The sequence below is a fragment of the Ailuropoda melanoleuca genome, chromosome 3 (genome assembly GCF_002007445.2).
Source record: "Ailuropoda melanoleuca isolate Jingjing chromosome 3, ASM200744v2, whole genome shotgun sequence".
In the NCBI taxonomy this organism is placed as follows: Eukaryota; Metazoa; Chordata; class Mammalia; order Carnivora; family Ursidae; genus Ailuropoda; species Ailuropoda melanoleuca.
Window position 1 is genome coordinate 2,030,233 of NC_048220.1, and position 12,592 is coordinate 2,042,824.

Below are 12,592 nucleotides of genomic sequence, written 5' to 3' on the forward strand. Positions count from 1 at the left end.
CAATTTTCAGAAAATATAGGGACAGAGAAACATGTTAAAAACGATTGAGCCAGTAACATACAGCAACATACAGACTACCAGAAAAATTTCATTTTCTTTCACAAAAAATTGCAAGGAAAAGTAAAAGGAGAGTGAACTAACAGATTACAAGATACTTAAGAGATATATCAACTAATTATAATTTACTATAAATTTGGAATTTATTTGCACGCTGATAGAACACACAGACCAAATATATCTATATGTTGTCTGTGGAAGACTGTTGGGGAAATGAGAATAACAACTGGATATTGGATGATAGAAAGTAGGTATTATTAATTTTTTAAAGAGATGATAAGTTATGGTTACTATCACATTATATCTCTAATTTATCACCTTTTATTTATAGGTGAAATAATGTCTGAAATTTGCTTCAAAACTATGTGGAAGCTTGAGGGGATAGATGGGAATTTAGATGGCAGGGGATGACCAGGAATTGGTGATTTTTGAAGCTAGTGATGTTTAGTACTATTGGGGTTCATTCTATTTTCCTTTGTATATGTTTGAACATTTCCAAAATAAAAGTTAAAAAGAAGCTGAGGGAAGGTGTGGTTAGGGGAAGGAACACACTGTTGGACCTCATCACAGCAATCCTTGCTCAGGCAGCTCAGCAAGCCGCACAGTTCAAGTCACTGTGAGCAAGGAATGATGAAGGTGAAGGCCTTTCCTAAGCTCCGGGGCTTCAGAGGGTGTGTTAAATGAGAAAAGCCTCAATCACATTTTGGAAAGAGGAAGACATAAGTGAAAGTATTTGGTTGATACACAGACATACTGTGCACATTCACCCTCCAGGGTAGGCCTCTGGGCCTCTGCTCTCACAGCCCCTTTCATATCCGCAGCAGGGGATGCTCTCATGGTTGCAAAAGGAACAAACCTTTTAGAATTTCTAAAAAGAAAGGAGGAGAGTTTTATGAGATCACAGGCTCAAGTGAGGGCAGCTGCCCTGGATACACAAACTTCACAAAGACGGTGCTCCAGAGAAGGAATGTTTAATCCTGGGTTATATATGATTTTTTGTTACATCAAGAGTTACAAATCATCATGATGAAGGACATTTAAGAAAAATACACACTTTATCTTTCGCTTTTAGTAGGTGCAAGGTTGCAGGCTTTGGAGGTATGGGAACGGAACGTAGGGAGATTTTTACTCTTATCTTTATTTGAAACCTTTCTTTTAGGTCATTGGCTAAAGAAGCAGTTGTATAATGTGTGCTCAGGGCAGAAATAGAGCCCATACTTTGAAGTTTGGTGAAGACATTCTGATCTTGGTAAGAGTATGGCTTCCTTGGGAGACCAGGAGCAGGGCCGACAGCCATTAAAACTTGAAAATTTCCTTTATCACGCTCAGGGTTCCAGTTGGCAGATGCCACATCTCTGCAGCAGGAGAGACACCGAGGGATGGTGACTGGCTCGAGGGGCCACAGGGGTTCCCAGAGCAGAGTCACATGCCCCTGTGGAGGAACCTTAGAACGACTGACGTTGGACCCAGAGGGGGACACACAGGACCAGGGAAGGGGGTCCTTGGCTTCGCTGAGGATAGACATCAAACTCGACCCGGGAGGAAGTGAACGCAGAGTTTATTAAATAGCATAAGTGATAGAGTATAGCAGGTGGATTGTTTGGGAGACTTGGAAAGAAAAGGAAAGTAAGTCTCTTTGTTGCTTGGGGCTAGCAGTTTATATAGGAAAGGGGTCCAGGGTAGATGCTCATTCAGGAATCCAGGGTAGGCTCTGGTCAAGGGCAGATGGCAGGTGAAAAACAGGTGTTACTTTATAAATCATCGAAGGTATTGGGTGTGGATGCCATTGTCAGCTGAGATTTGTTCAAAGCTAATGTCCTAGAACAAGTTTGGGATCCAGTTCTTAGATGTTATCAGGTATTTGGGGGCCCAGGACGAGCTCAGAGAATGACTTAGCTTTCTTGCTTTCTCTTCGGAATAGGAACATAGCTTCTTTGGTTTAATTCAGATGGAAGGTGAAGCACAGAACATGAGTAAATGGGGTCTAGAGTAGAAACAGCAGAGAGGGACCCTTCTAAAAATGGAGTCCCTTCAGTTTCCCTACCTCACAACAACAGCATTCTTCAATCTACAGCAGCCTTCCTGTTCCCAGAAGGGACATAAAACCACAGGAGTGCGGCCTTTTCAGGTCATGCACTCCCTCGGATTCATGGTGCCCTTAGACTACTCATGGCTTTGAGAATCCTGCCATAACTGTAATTTTATTTAACTATTTTCCAGTTTTTTTTCCCCATGGAAACCTCTTTTGCATAGGGCCCTATTAATATCTCTTTACCCCATGGGCACCTTTTCTAAAATCACCTCCCCAATCCCGCTCTGCCACAATCCAGCCCAGGACTCTGCTTTAGTTTCTCTTAAGCACATATCAACACCGGACATCACATTAGATACTTGCCTGTTTATTTTCCCCCAGCTTTCAGTAAACAGCACTACTGTGAAACACTGGCTCAGGCACCAAACACAAACTCCTTTTGTTCTTTCACACCCCAAGTGCAATCCACCAAAACATCCTGTAAAAAGTGTGAGAACAAACTTGCAGCCAAGGTCAAGTCTCCCGTTCCATTTCTGTGAAGTACAGATACCAGTTTCTGAAACAGCATGTTGCTGGGATCCCCAGGCAGTCTCAAGACCCTCAAGGTGATGACAGACTGAAGGTGGGAACGTGAGTGTTTACACGTGTATGCATTTTTAAAATTTGTATTAAACAATCTTTTTATTTTGAGGTACTTGGGGATTCACATGTAGTTGTAAAAAATAATACAGCAATACCAACCCAATGGTAACATCTTGCAAAGCTATCGTACAATATTATAACTGGGTTGTTAACATTGATACAGACAAACCACAGAACAGTTCTATAATCACAGGGATTCCTCCTGTTGCCCTTTTATAGCCACAACCACCTCCTCCCCTGACCCTCACATCCCTGACAACTGGCAAACACAAAAATGTTCTCCATCACTACAATACTGATATGTCAGGAATGCCAAAAACAATTCAGTTACGTGCATTGCATATAGAAGATAAGTGCTGTACATGTTTGGGGAGATTTCTGGCACAGTATTTCTCTTTTCTTGAGAGTTGTAAGTGGCATTGTGTTTTAAATTTCAGTGCCTATATGTTCATTGAGACATGGCCTAAGGAATCTTGAGAAAGAACAAAAAAACTAGAGATTATCACAACCCCAGATTTCAAAATATACTACAAAGCTATAGTAATCAAAACTTTATGGTACTGGCATAAAATAGACATAAAGATCAATAGAAGAGAATTGAGATCCCAAAAGTAAACCCCTGCTTATATGGCCAATTAATTTACAATAAAGGAGACAAGAATATACAACAGTCTCTTCAATAAATGGTGTTGGGAAAACTGGAGAGCTACATGCAAAAGGATAAAACTGGGCAACTTTCTTTTCTCTTTTAAAAACTGGGTCACTTTCTTACATGATTCACAAAAATAAACTCAAAAGTGGGTTAAAGACCTAAATATGAGACCTGAAACCATGAAACTCCTAAAAGAAAACATAGGCAGTAATTTCTTGGGCATCAACCTTAGCAATACTTTCTAGATATGTCTCTTCAAGCAAGGGAAACATAAGCAAAAACAGCCTATTGGGACCACACCAAAGTAAAAAGCTTTTGTTCAGTGAAGGGAACCATCAGCAAAACAAAGAATTAACCTACTGAATGGGAGGAAATATTTGCAAAGCATATATCTGATGAAGGGTAATACCCAAAACATATAAAGAACTTATACAACTCCAAACCAAAAAACAGTATAGAAGTTTCCCCCAAGATTAAAAATAGAACTACATATGATCCAATAATTTCATTGCTGGGTATTTACCTAAAGAAAATGAAAACACTAATTCAAAAAGATATATGTACCCCTATGTTCATCACAGCATTATTTACAACAGCCAAGATATGGAAGCAACCTAATGTCCATCAATAAATGAATAAAGAAGATCACACACACACACACACACACACACACACACACACACACACAGGAATATTACTCAGCCATAAAAAATAATTCAATCTTGCTGTTTGTGACAACATGGATAGACCTAGAAGTTATTACGCTAAATGCTGTGTATAGAATTGTCGAGTCACTATGTTGCATACCTTAAACTAATATAATGTTGTATGTCAATTATATTTCAATAATAATAAAAAAATTGGAAACTTCTTTTAAGTAGACATAAAACAATTATTATTGAAATAAAGTTTGTTAGAATAAAGTTATTTGATTAAAATCAAATTTATAATTTTTATAGTCTTACACATCTAACAAATATAATATTCACTTATTTGATTAGTAAGTTCAAGTAGAATAAGAATGTATGCCTGTATTTTATTTAATGCTAACAATCGGGAAAACATGGCTGTTTTTCATGAAACCTACAATATCAAAACAATCTTATTTATCAAAGATTTACTCAAATCAAGTGAATATGGAAAATATTTCTATATTCCCAGAAATTTTAGGAACATTAATTTATATAAGCACTTATTTTCATCTAAACCAATTAGGATAGAGTATCCTTAAGGGATTTTATAAATTAATTTGGTAACACCATCTGGAGGTTAACACATACACATAACATACAGACAGACACAGTAGAGATTTTGTGGTTTTCATTCTAAAATTTTAACCATGAGTCAGGCATAAACACAGAATACAAAACTCAGTAGTGTGTATAAGCGTTGATCTTCACCTCTGCCCTTCTCTATATTTTTATCAGAATTGTGTTTCTGCTAGACAGAAGAAGTTATGGTTACAGGCTCAATATGGGGGCTAAAACTCTTCACCGTATTTGTGGGAGGAGACTTTTAAGATTGCCTTTGCCCCAATATGTAATCTTACAGAAACTGTGGACTAAATCTGGGCTGAGGGACTGAGGAGACCTGGAAATTTGGGTGTCTCCAAAGCCCATATGGTGGGTTAAATAGCCAGTCTTCCTCCAATTAGATTTTTTGCTTTTCGACCTCAAGTGGTTGGTTTTGGGCCCTGACACTCCTGATGGGGGAGCACGGACTTTGAGTGACTACAAGGAGTTGAGGGGCTAGAATGGGAAGGGAAGATCTGACAGGGGTGAACAGAAGGATGCAGGAGGTAGGGGTATGAAGGCTGACATATTGAAAGATCTAAGGGAGCTGAAGGGAAGAATGGAGGTGATAAAAAGATGGGGGCATGAAGGTGATGGGAGAGGATACATCTTAGATAAGACAGTTTGGGAAGATGCTAAGTTTCCCAAAGAAGCCCTTGAAATAGCAAATTACCCATAGTAAAGTAATGTCAACAGGAAAGGAAGTAAAGAGAATGAATACCATAGTGATGAAGCATATAGTTAGTGAGGGTTTGGGAAGGAGGGATTTCATTTGACTGAAAAGCTGCCATGTTCTTAATAGTATCTAGCAAACAAGCTTGCCTTTAACACAGGCTTTCTGTCTTATGAACAGGAACATCCGGGACTCTACCCCAGCCTCTGTTTGCCTGGGATTCTAATTCAGCTTCTAGAATAGACTCAGTATCTTCAGAGTCCAAAAATCTGCCCTTCCGGGCTTCAACAGACCTATTTTTCTGAGCACTGGATCAGAAGTCACACTCACTGATAGATTCCCAATCAGTAAGTCAGGAGTGAAGACAAAGCCTTCAAAGTTATGCAGCTGGGCCTACGAGCTAAGTCACTCACACATAAAATCTGATTTCACATCCCAGATCTGGTTGGAACTAAGAAGCTCCTTTGTATTTTTCTTTGTATTTAAAAGGACTTATTCTAATGAAAGCAATGCAGGCTCATGTTTGAAGAGTGAAATGGTTCCATGATGAATCAAACTAGCTCACTATGACTTACACAATGAAGAGTGAAATGGGACAAAAGCACTGTAATGAAAAATAAAAAGGAAAGCTCTCCTTCTTTCCTTTACCCCTCCCAATCTTTTGGCCCAGAGGGAGAGCCCTGTGGCTTTTGATTTTGATTTTTCTGTAGTTACTTCCTTAGGTTAGTTGAATGAGAAAAAAGGAGGAACTGAAATAAAACAAAAGCATTTATTTGATGTCTTAGAATTACAAATTGGGAAGCACAGATGTGGGGAGCAATGCAAATTGCATCCCCGTAGTGAACAAAGGTCAAGGGTTTTCAAAAGACAAAATGAAATGTTTGGGTCGTTTCCAAAGACTTTTGGTTGGTGTGGGCAGCAGAAAACTAAGGTTGGCTGAATGTCACTGGTTGCTAAGGCCATCACTAAGCAAAGTCTCTTATTGTAGCAAGTTGCAGGTGTTTGGGCAAAGTCCTTGGAATATTTGCAGTTTAGCCCAGTTCAAATTTTATTGTTTTGTCTGGTGAGAATGTGCATAAAGCCCAGCTCCTTAGTGACCTCTAGTGGCCTCTTGGCTCTCTTCAAAAGCACCTTGACATAAGTGAGTTTCGCTTACCTTTCACGTGTCTCAACCATGTGTTTTACATCACGACTTCCTGTCAGTTGACTCTGCTCTGAGAGATCACGATCATCTCTTTTATCCCATCCTGTACCTTCCTTGACTCTGTTACGATCCTCTTTCCTCCCATGGTCATGCCTACATTTTTAAACAATCATCCTCCAACTAAGAAAGTAAAAGAAAATCTTCAGAAATGAAGAGACTCAGAGAAATTACATTTCCAAAAGAAATTTATTGAAATAAAATACTGGGGGATTTTTTCAAGCAAAATAAATGCAAGGAAAGATGGACAAGACCTGTAACATGAGAAACAGAGAGGAGCAACAAAATTTCCCAAAGTGGTGATTGTTACTGTAACTGCTGCTAACGCATCTGTGATGCTTAATGTAATTCCTTAAAAAAAGTTCTTAAAATGGAAGGAAAATTGTATGTAAGAGCATCTGAAACAAAACTTTCAGATGATTTCAACCAAACCTGGGAGGAAGAGCAGAAAGGAAGGGAAGAGAAATAAAGGCAAGCTCAATATTTTGTCTCCTTCACAAGTGACCAGCACTTCTAGACATTGAGAAAAAATATATGTAGATGTGTACATTGTTAAGGGTCATTATAGATAAAAATAGATTATAGAACTTCCAAACCATGAGAGGAGCAGGAATAAAACTCCATGACCCACCTAGTCAGGAAAGAAAATACACAAGAAGAAAGCCTGTTTCACAGGAGCATAAAATAAGGGGAGAATAAGTCTAAGAAAATCAGTAACCACAATAAATGTGACAATTTAAGTTCTCCTATTAAAAGATGGAGACTTTATCTTGTGGCAGAAAAAGATCTTATGTTTCTTATAACGGATCATACTAATGAAGAAAATAGCAAACGCTTATTAATTATATGCCTGACACTGTCTACATACATTGTATATAGTAACTTATTTAAAATAATATCTAAAACAAGATCACAGAGAAAGTTTATAAACAAAGGAGTGGGCAATCAAAAAGTATTCTTCTAGATAGTTCTTGCATTAAACAGGAAAACAAGGGTGCCTGGGTGACTCAGTTGGTTAGTTTCAGCTCAGGTCATGATCTCAGGGTTCTGGGATCGAGCCCTGTGTCAGGTTTCCCACTTGTCCTTCTCCCTCCCCCTGCTCTGTCTTTCAAATAAATAAAATCTTTAAAAAACAAAATTAAAATTACAGACTACTCAATAATAAACAACAAATAAACTATATATAGGATGTGGTCTAGGGGACATGCAGAGAATACTGACTAGTCTTACATGTACCTACTAGAAAGCAAGAGTTACAAAATAAATGAGGTCACAGGCATGTCAATCAAATGGTCAGAACAAGCATAATAAAACGACCTCCCCCAAAAGTAAAAAAAAGAAAAAAAATCTAAAAGATAAAACAGCTACCAAAGAAATAAGGAAATAGGCTCAATGAAAACAACAGCTTTTTCTTTCAAAATGTCAAAAAAATAAACTTTTTAGCAAAACTTCAAAAGAAAGAAAGAAGGAAGGAGAAAAAAGGAGGAACACATTAATATCAGAAACAACAGATATAGAGGTTTAAACATCATGAGATTATCACACAGAATAAACACCAATAAATACGAAAACACAGGTGAAATGAATAATTTTCCAGGGAAATATTAATGATCCAAATCGATTTGTTTATTCTGGTCTATTCAGGTACTGAACAGACACTACCAGTATACATTTTTACAATAGTTAAGCATCTATTGTCCCCAAATCCCTTGCCCAGATGGTTCTGAGTTAATTCTAGCAAAACGCCACTGCTGTGGCACATAAAAAGAGTTCCTAGCAGAGAAGATGGAAAGTTTCCTTACTTGTTGTAAGATAGCTGCACCATCTTTTTTTTTTTTTTAAAGATTTCATCTTTAAGTAGTCTCCACACCCAATGGCGGCTCAAACTCACGACCCTTAGGTCAAGAGTCGCATGCTCCAGTAACTGAGTCAGCCAGGAGCCCCAGCACACAATCTTCCTTCCAAACTGAAAGGGAATGACACTGGGGGTGGGGCTGGTGAGAAAGATAAATGAAGGGAAATTGTATCCTACTTCACTAATGAATATAGAAGAAAAGCTGATATTAAATATTAGTATATAGAGAAGAGCATTGTAAAAGTATTGCACCATGACTAAGTAGAATTTATTCTAGAAATTCAAGAACGGTTCAGCAGTAATGTCGATGACACAGCGGAGCCCACTTGGAACGAGGGTAGGAAGCACAGGTTTGGTGCCCATGGGCGTGAAGCATCATCTTTAAGAACAGACTAATCTTTTTTTTTATTATTATTATTACAATCTATATAATTCCACCTCTGTCCAACTGTGTTTGAGCTGTCCCTGTGAAAAAGCATAATCAAGGTATACTAACCAGAGTTCATCCACTTCCCTCCTCCAAATGGAAAGGACTCATGTGAACACTGTTGTCACAGGGCTTACGTTCATCTGGTGGCTTCTTTACAACCAATTCTCATTCTACGCAGTTCAGCATGTTGTGAGAAGGTGCTAACTCTTTACTGCAAAGGACGTCTTCTCAGGTGGGAGTGCCCAAAGCTGATGCCTTTGGACAGCACTCTCCAAGTCATCCCAGAAATGCCCATTGCCCTTGGAGACTTTGCTGGTTGGGCAGTATGTGCAGCCCCAGCTACTCCACACATCCCCCCCGGGACCCAGCTAAAGATGTGCACCTGCAGCTCGGAGAGCAGTGAACTTCTCCCACTCTCTCAATGTGTGTGTGTGCTTTTCCATTTGTGTGACAAAAGTACAACAGTGGGTGCGTGCTAGCTGACAGGCACAGGACTTTCAGTCTGAGCTTTTTGGAGAACAACACAGGAAGTTATGTAATGAGGAAGGCTCAGGGGGGCCATGCTTTTGGCTGAGTGGGGTGGGGGGAGCCGGTGATGAGAAATTAGCAAATCCATTCTTTCTCTTTTCGAACTCCAGAAAGGATTTTTTTAAAGTGTTCATTTAGCCAACATATAGTCCATCATTAGTTTTTGATGTAGTGTTCAATGTTTCATTAGTTGTGTATAACACCCAGTGCTCAACACAGCACATGCCCTCCTTAATACCCATCACCCAGTTACCCCACCCTCCACCCCCTCCCCTCTGAAACCCTCAGTTTGTTTCCAGGGGTCTATAGTCTCTCATGGTTGATCTCCCTTTCTGATTTCTCCCCCTTCAGGTTTCCCTCCCTTCCCCTATTGTCCTCTGCACTATTCCTTATGTTCCACATATGAGTGAAACCATATGATAATTGTCTTTCTCTGCTTGACTTATTTCACTTAGCATAGGCAGAAGATATGAACAGACACTTCTCCAAAGAAGACATACAAATGGCTAACAGACACATGAAACAATGTTCAAATCCGTTCTTTCTGCCCCTGAGGAACACAGAGCAAAATCCCTTTCTGTTGATAACTTTCTCTTCTTTTGTATGTCAGTCCATGAAAATGACTAGACTCCTTCATAAGGAGTAATTTGCTGGTGTATGAGAATATGCCAAGGGCCAGGGAGACTTGCTCCCTAAATTCCAAAAGCCAGAATTGTGGATGAAAATACAGTCCCATAAAGACATTCGGCAAGTGTGCCTGTATGAGACATTTACACAAGTTCAAACTCTAGGGGCAACTTGAAGAGTAAGAAGGAAGAGGTTTGTACACCAAGAGAGGAGGAGTTCACCCATGAGGACACTGGAAGATGGAGTTTTGAGCAGGATCTTGGGGAGAGAGTATGGATTGGCAGAGAGAAGAGGTGAGTAGAAGGCTCTATGACAGCGATGATGGCTGCAGGTGCCAACTGGTGAAGACCAGGGGTGGGACTATGAGAGAGAAGGCTGTGGAAGTTAGGATGAGAACCGAGAGGAGAGGTGGAGACAGAGGTGACACACATTCCTGCATAGACCCTGAAGATGGGGGCAAACAGGGTTTTTCAAACGCCGGAGAGAAGGTGGCTCCACAGCCTTCCCAAGCCTGTCTCTGCACTCTCAAGTTCATCCTAAGCCCCTCTTATGGCCATAACTCATCTTCTTGTGAGTTCAGCATGAGTTTTTGCTCCATCTCCTCTGGTGCCCCATGCTGTGTTTCAGGAAGGCCCTTGAGCTGCAGACAGGGGTCTCTCACTCCCCCACCCCCAAGTCCCCTCAGACAACCCCCTAGGGAGGGCTGGTGGACACCAAGGAGAATTGGTCTAAATGACTCAATGGAGAGGCTTGAACGGGGTGGGTTCTCCACTGTCCAAGGGCAGGTGGAAGTCCTTCCCTTCCTGCTCACAGCCTTCCAGGAGTCCAGAGGTCATTCTCTTTTTGGATACAGGCCTTTGTGTGTTTCCTGAGGACTTTGAATGGAGGTAGCCATGCAGCTGGAAGGATGGAGCACAGGGTCCTGTCCCGGCTGGAGATGTTGTGTAGGCAGCAGCAGGCGGGGCCTCCCTCCCACATTCCAGCGGGGCTGTGTCCAGAGCCACAGAAGTGGACTCCACCTGCGCCTTTGGCACTTCTCATGTGACCGTCTCTCTTCTCCCCAGGCAGCGTGGAGGACCCTAGGGGAAGGACAATGAAAAGGTCAAGATAAAAGTTTCCGAATAGCCTATCTGTACGGTCACCATTTTTCTTCTCTAGCCTGAATCGTTTCATGTTCTTTCAACTTCCAAATGGCTCCTGGCTGTCCATAGAACAACTGTGTGATGTGAAAAGTCCTTTGCAATCTGATCCCAACTATTTTTTTTAATTTAAGTTTTAATTTTAATTCCATTTAGTTAACATATGGTGTAATATCAGTTTCAGGTGTACAATATAGTGATTCAGCACTTCCATATAACAACCTGTGCTCATCACACGTGTCCTCCTCAATCCCCATCACCCATATAACCCAACCCCCCACCCACCTCCCTCTGGTAACCATCAGTTTGTGCTCTGTAGTTGAGTCTGTTTCTTGCTTTGACTCTCTCTTTCTCATTTTTTGCCTTTGCTTGTTTGTTTTGTTTCTTAAATTCCACATGAGCAAAATCATGTGGTATTTGTCTTTCTCTGACGTATTTCACTTAGCATGCTTTTGTCCAGCTTTCCCTTCTGCTGGTGAGTTTCATAAACTATCAGGACAAGCCCATAGTCTTTTCCTACCCTACACATGCTAACCACCTCCTTCCACTCAGAATATCTGTTCCCTTCTCCTCACCCTCATCATTTTCCTGCTCCTGCTCCTGATCTTGTTAAGTGTTCATTTTATGCTTAATCTGTTCCTGAGCTCTCCTCTGTTTCTCCATCTCCAGGGACCTACACCTACCATTTGAGCTCACCACATAGTCCCTTTGCCATCCTAGGATATCGTTATGCATTCGTAATCCTGTGATGCCTGAACATGGAGTGTCAGCTTCAGCTCACTGTTCTCGCCTCCACCTACTCACTCAAAGCCCTTGCTTCTGCACAGGCCCATTTCCAAACGTCAGGCAATTCTGGGAGTCCCTGAGAGTGTCCTGAATGTGAGTGAGCTACACAGTGCCCCAGCTCTGGCCTGTCCCCTAGGAAAGATGTCAGTGTGGGGTTCAGCCATGTGGCCGCACCATGGCCTATGGCAATGGGGTGGTGTGAGGTAATGCTTGCTTCTTCTTTGTTGAGCTCCACTCCATTAGAGAAATCCCAAAACAGTGGCCCACCCTATTTCCAAGTTGTTTGTGAATAGCTCTTGCAGGCTTTACTTATGGCAATGCTCCCATGCTATCTTCTTTACTTCCCTTGCCATGCAGACAAGGGCATAGCTGGTTAACAGTTGAGCACAAGCCCTTTGTACATAGTCCAGTCCACTCCAGTCCCCGCATCCTTCACTGTGACATTGAGGAGAGAGGGGCTAGCTGGGGATGGCCATCCTGTCTCCCGGGGGCCCCAAAGATCCCAGGCAGCCAACTGGAGCATTTTATCCCTGCTCTGAGTCTCTGCAGTTCACAGTGTCTGCAAAGCTTCCAGCTACCTTTCCCCTCCTTCTAATACCTTAGGGGGATATTGTCCATGGAAATTCAATTCATGATTTTTCTCACAGAGACAGGATGTGACAGAGACTTCCTTGTTTT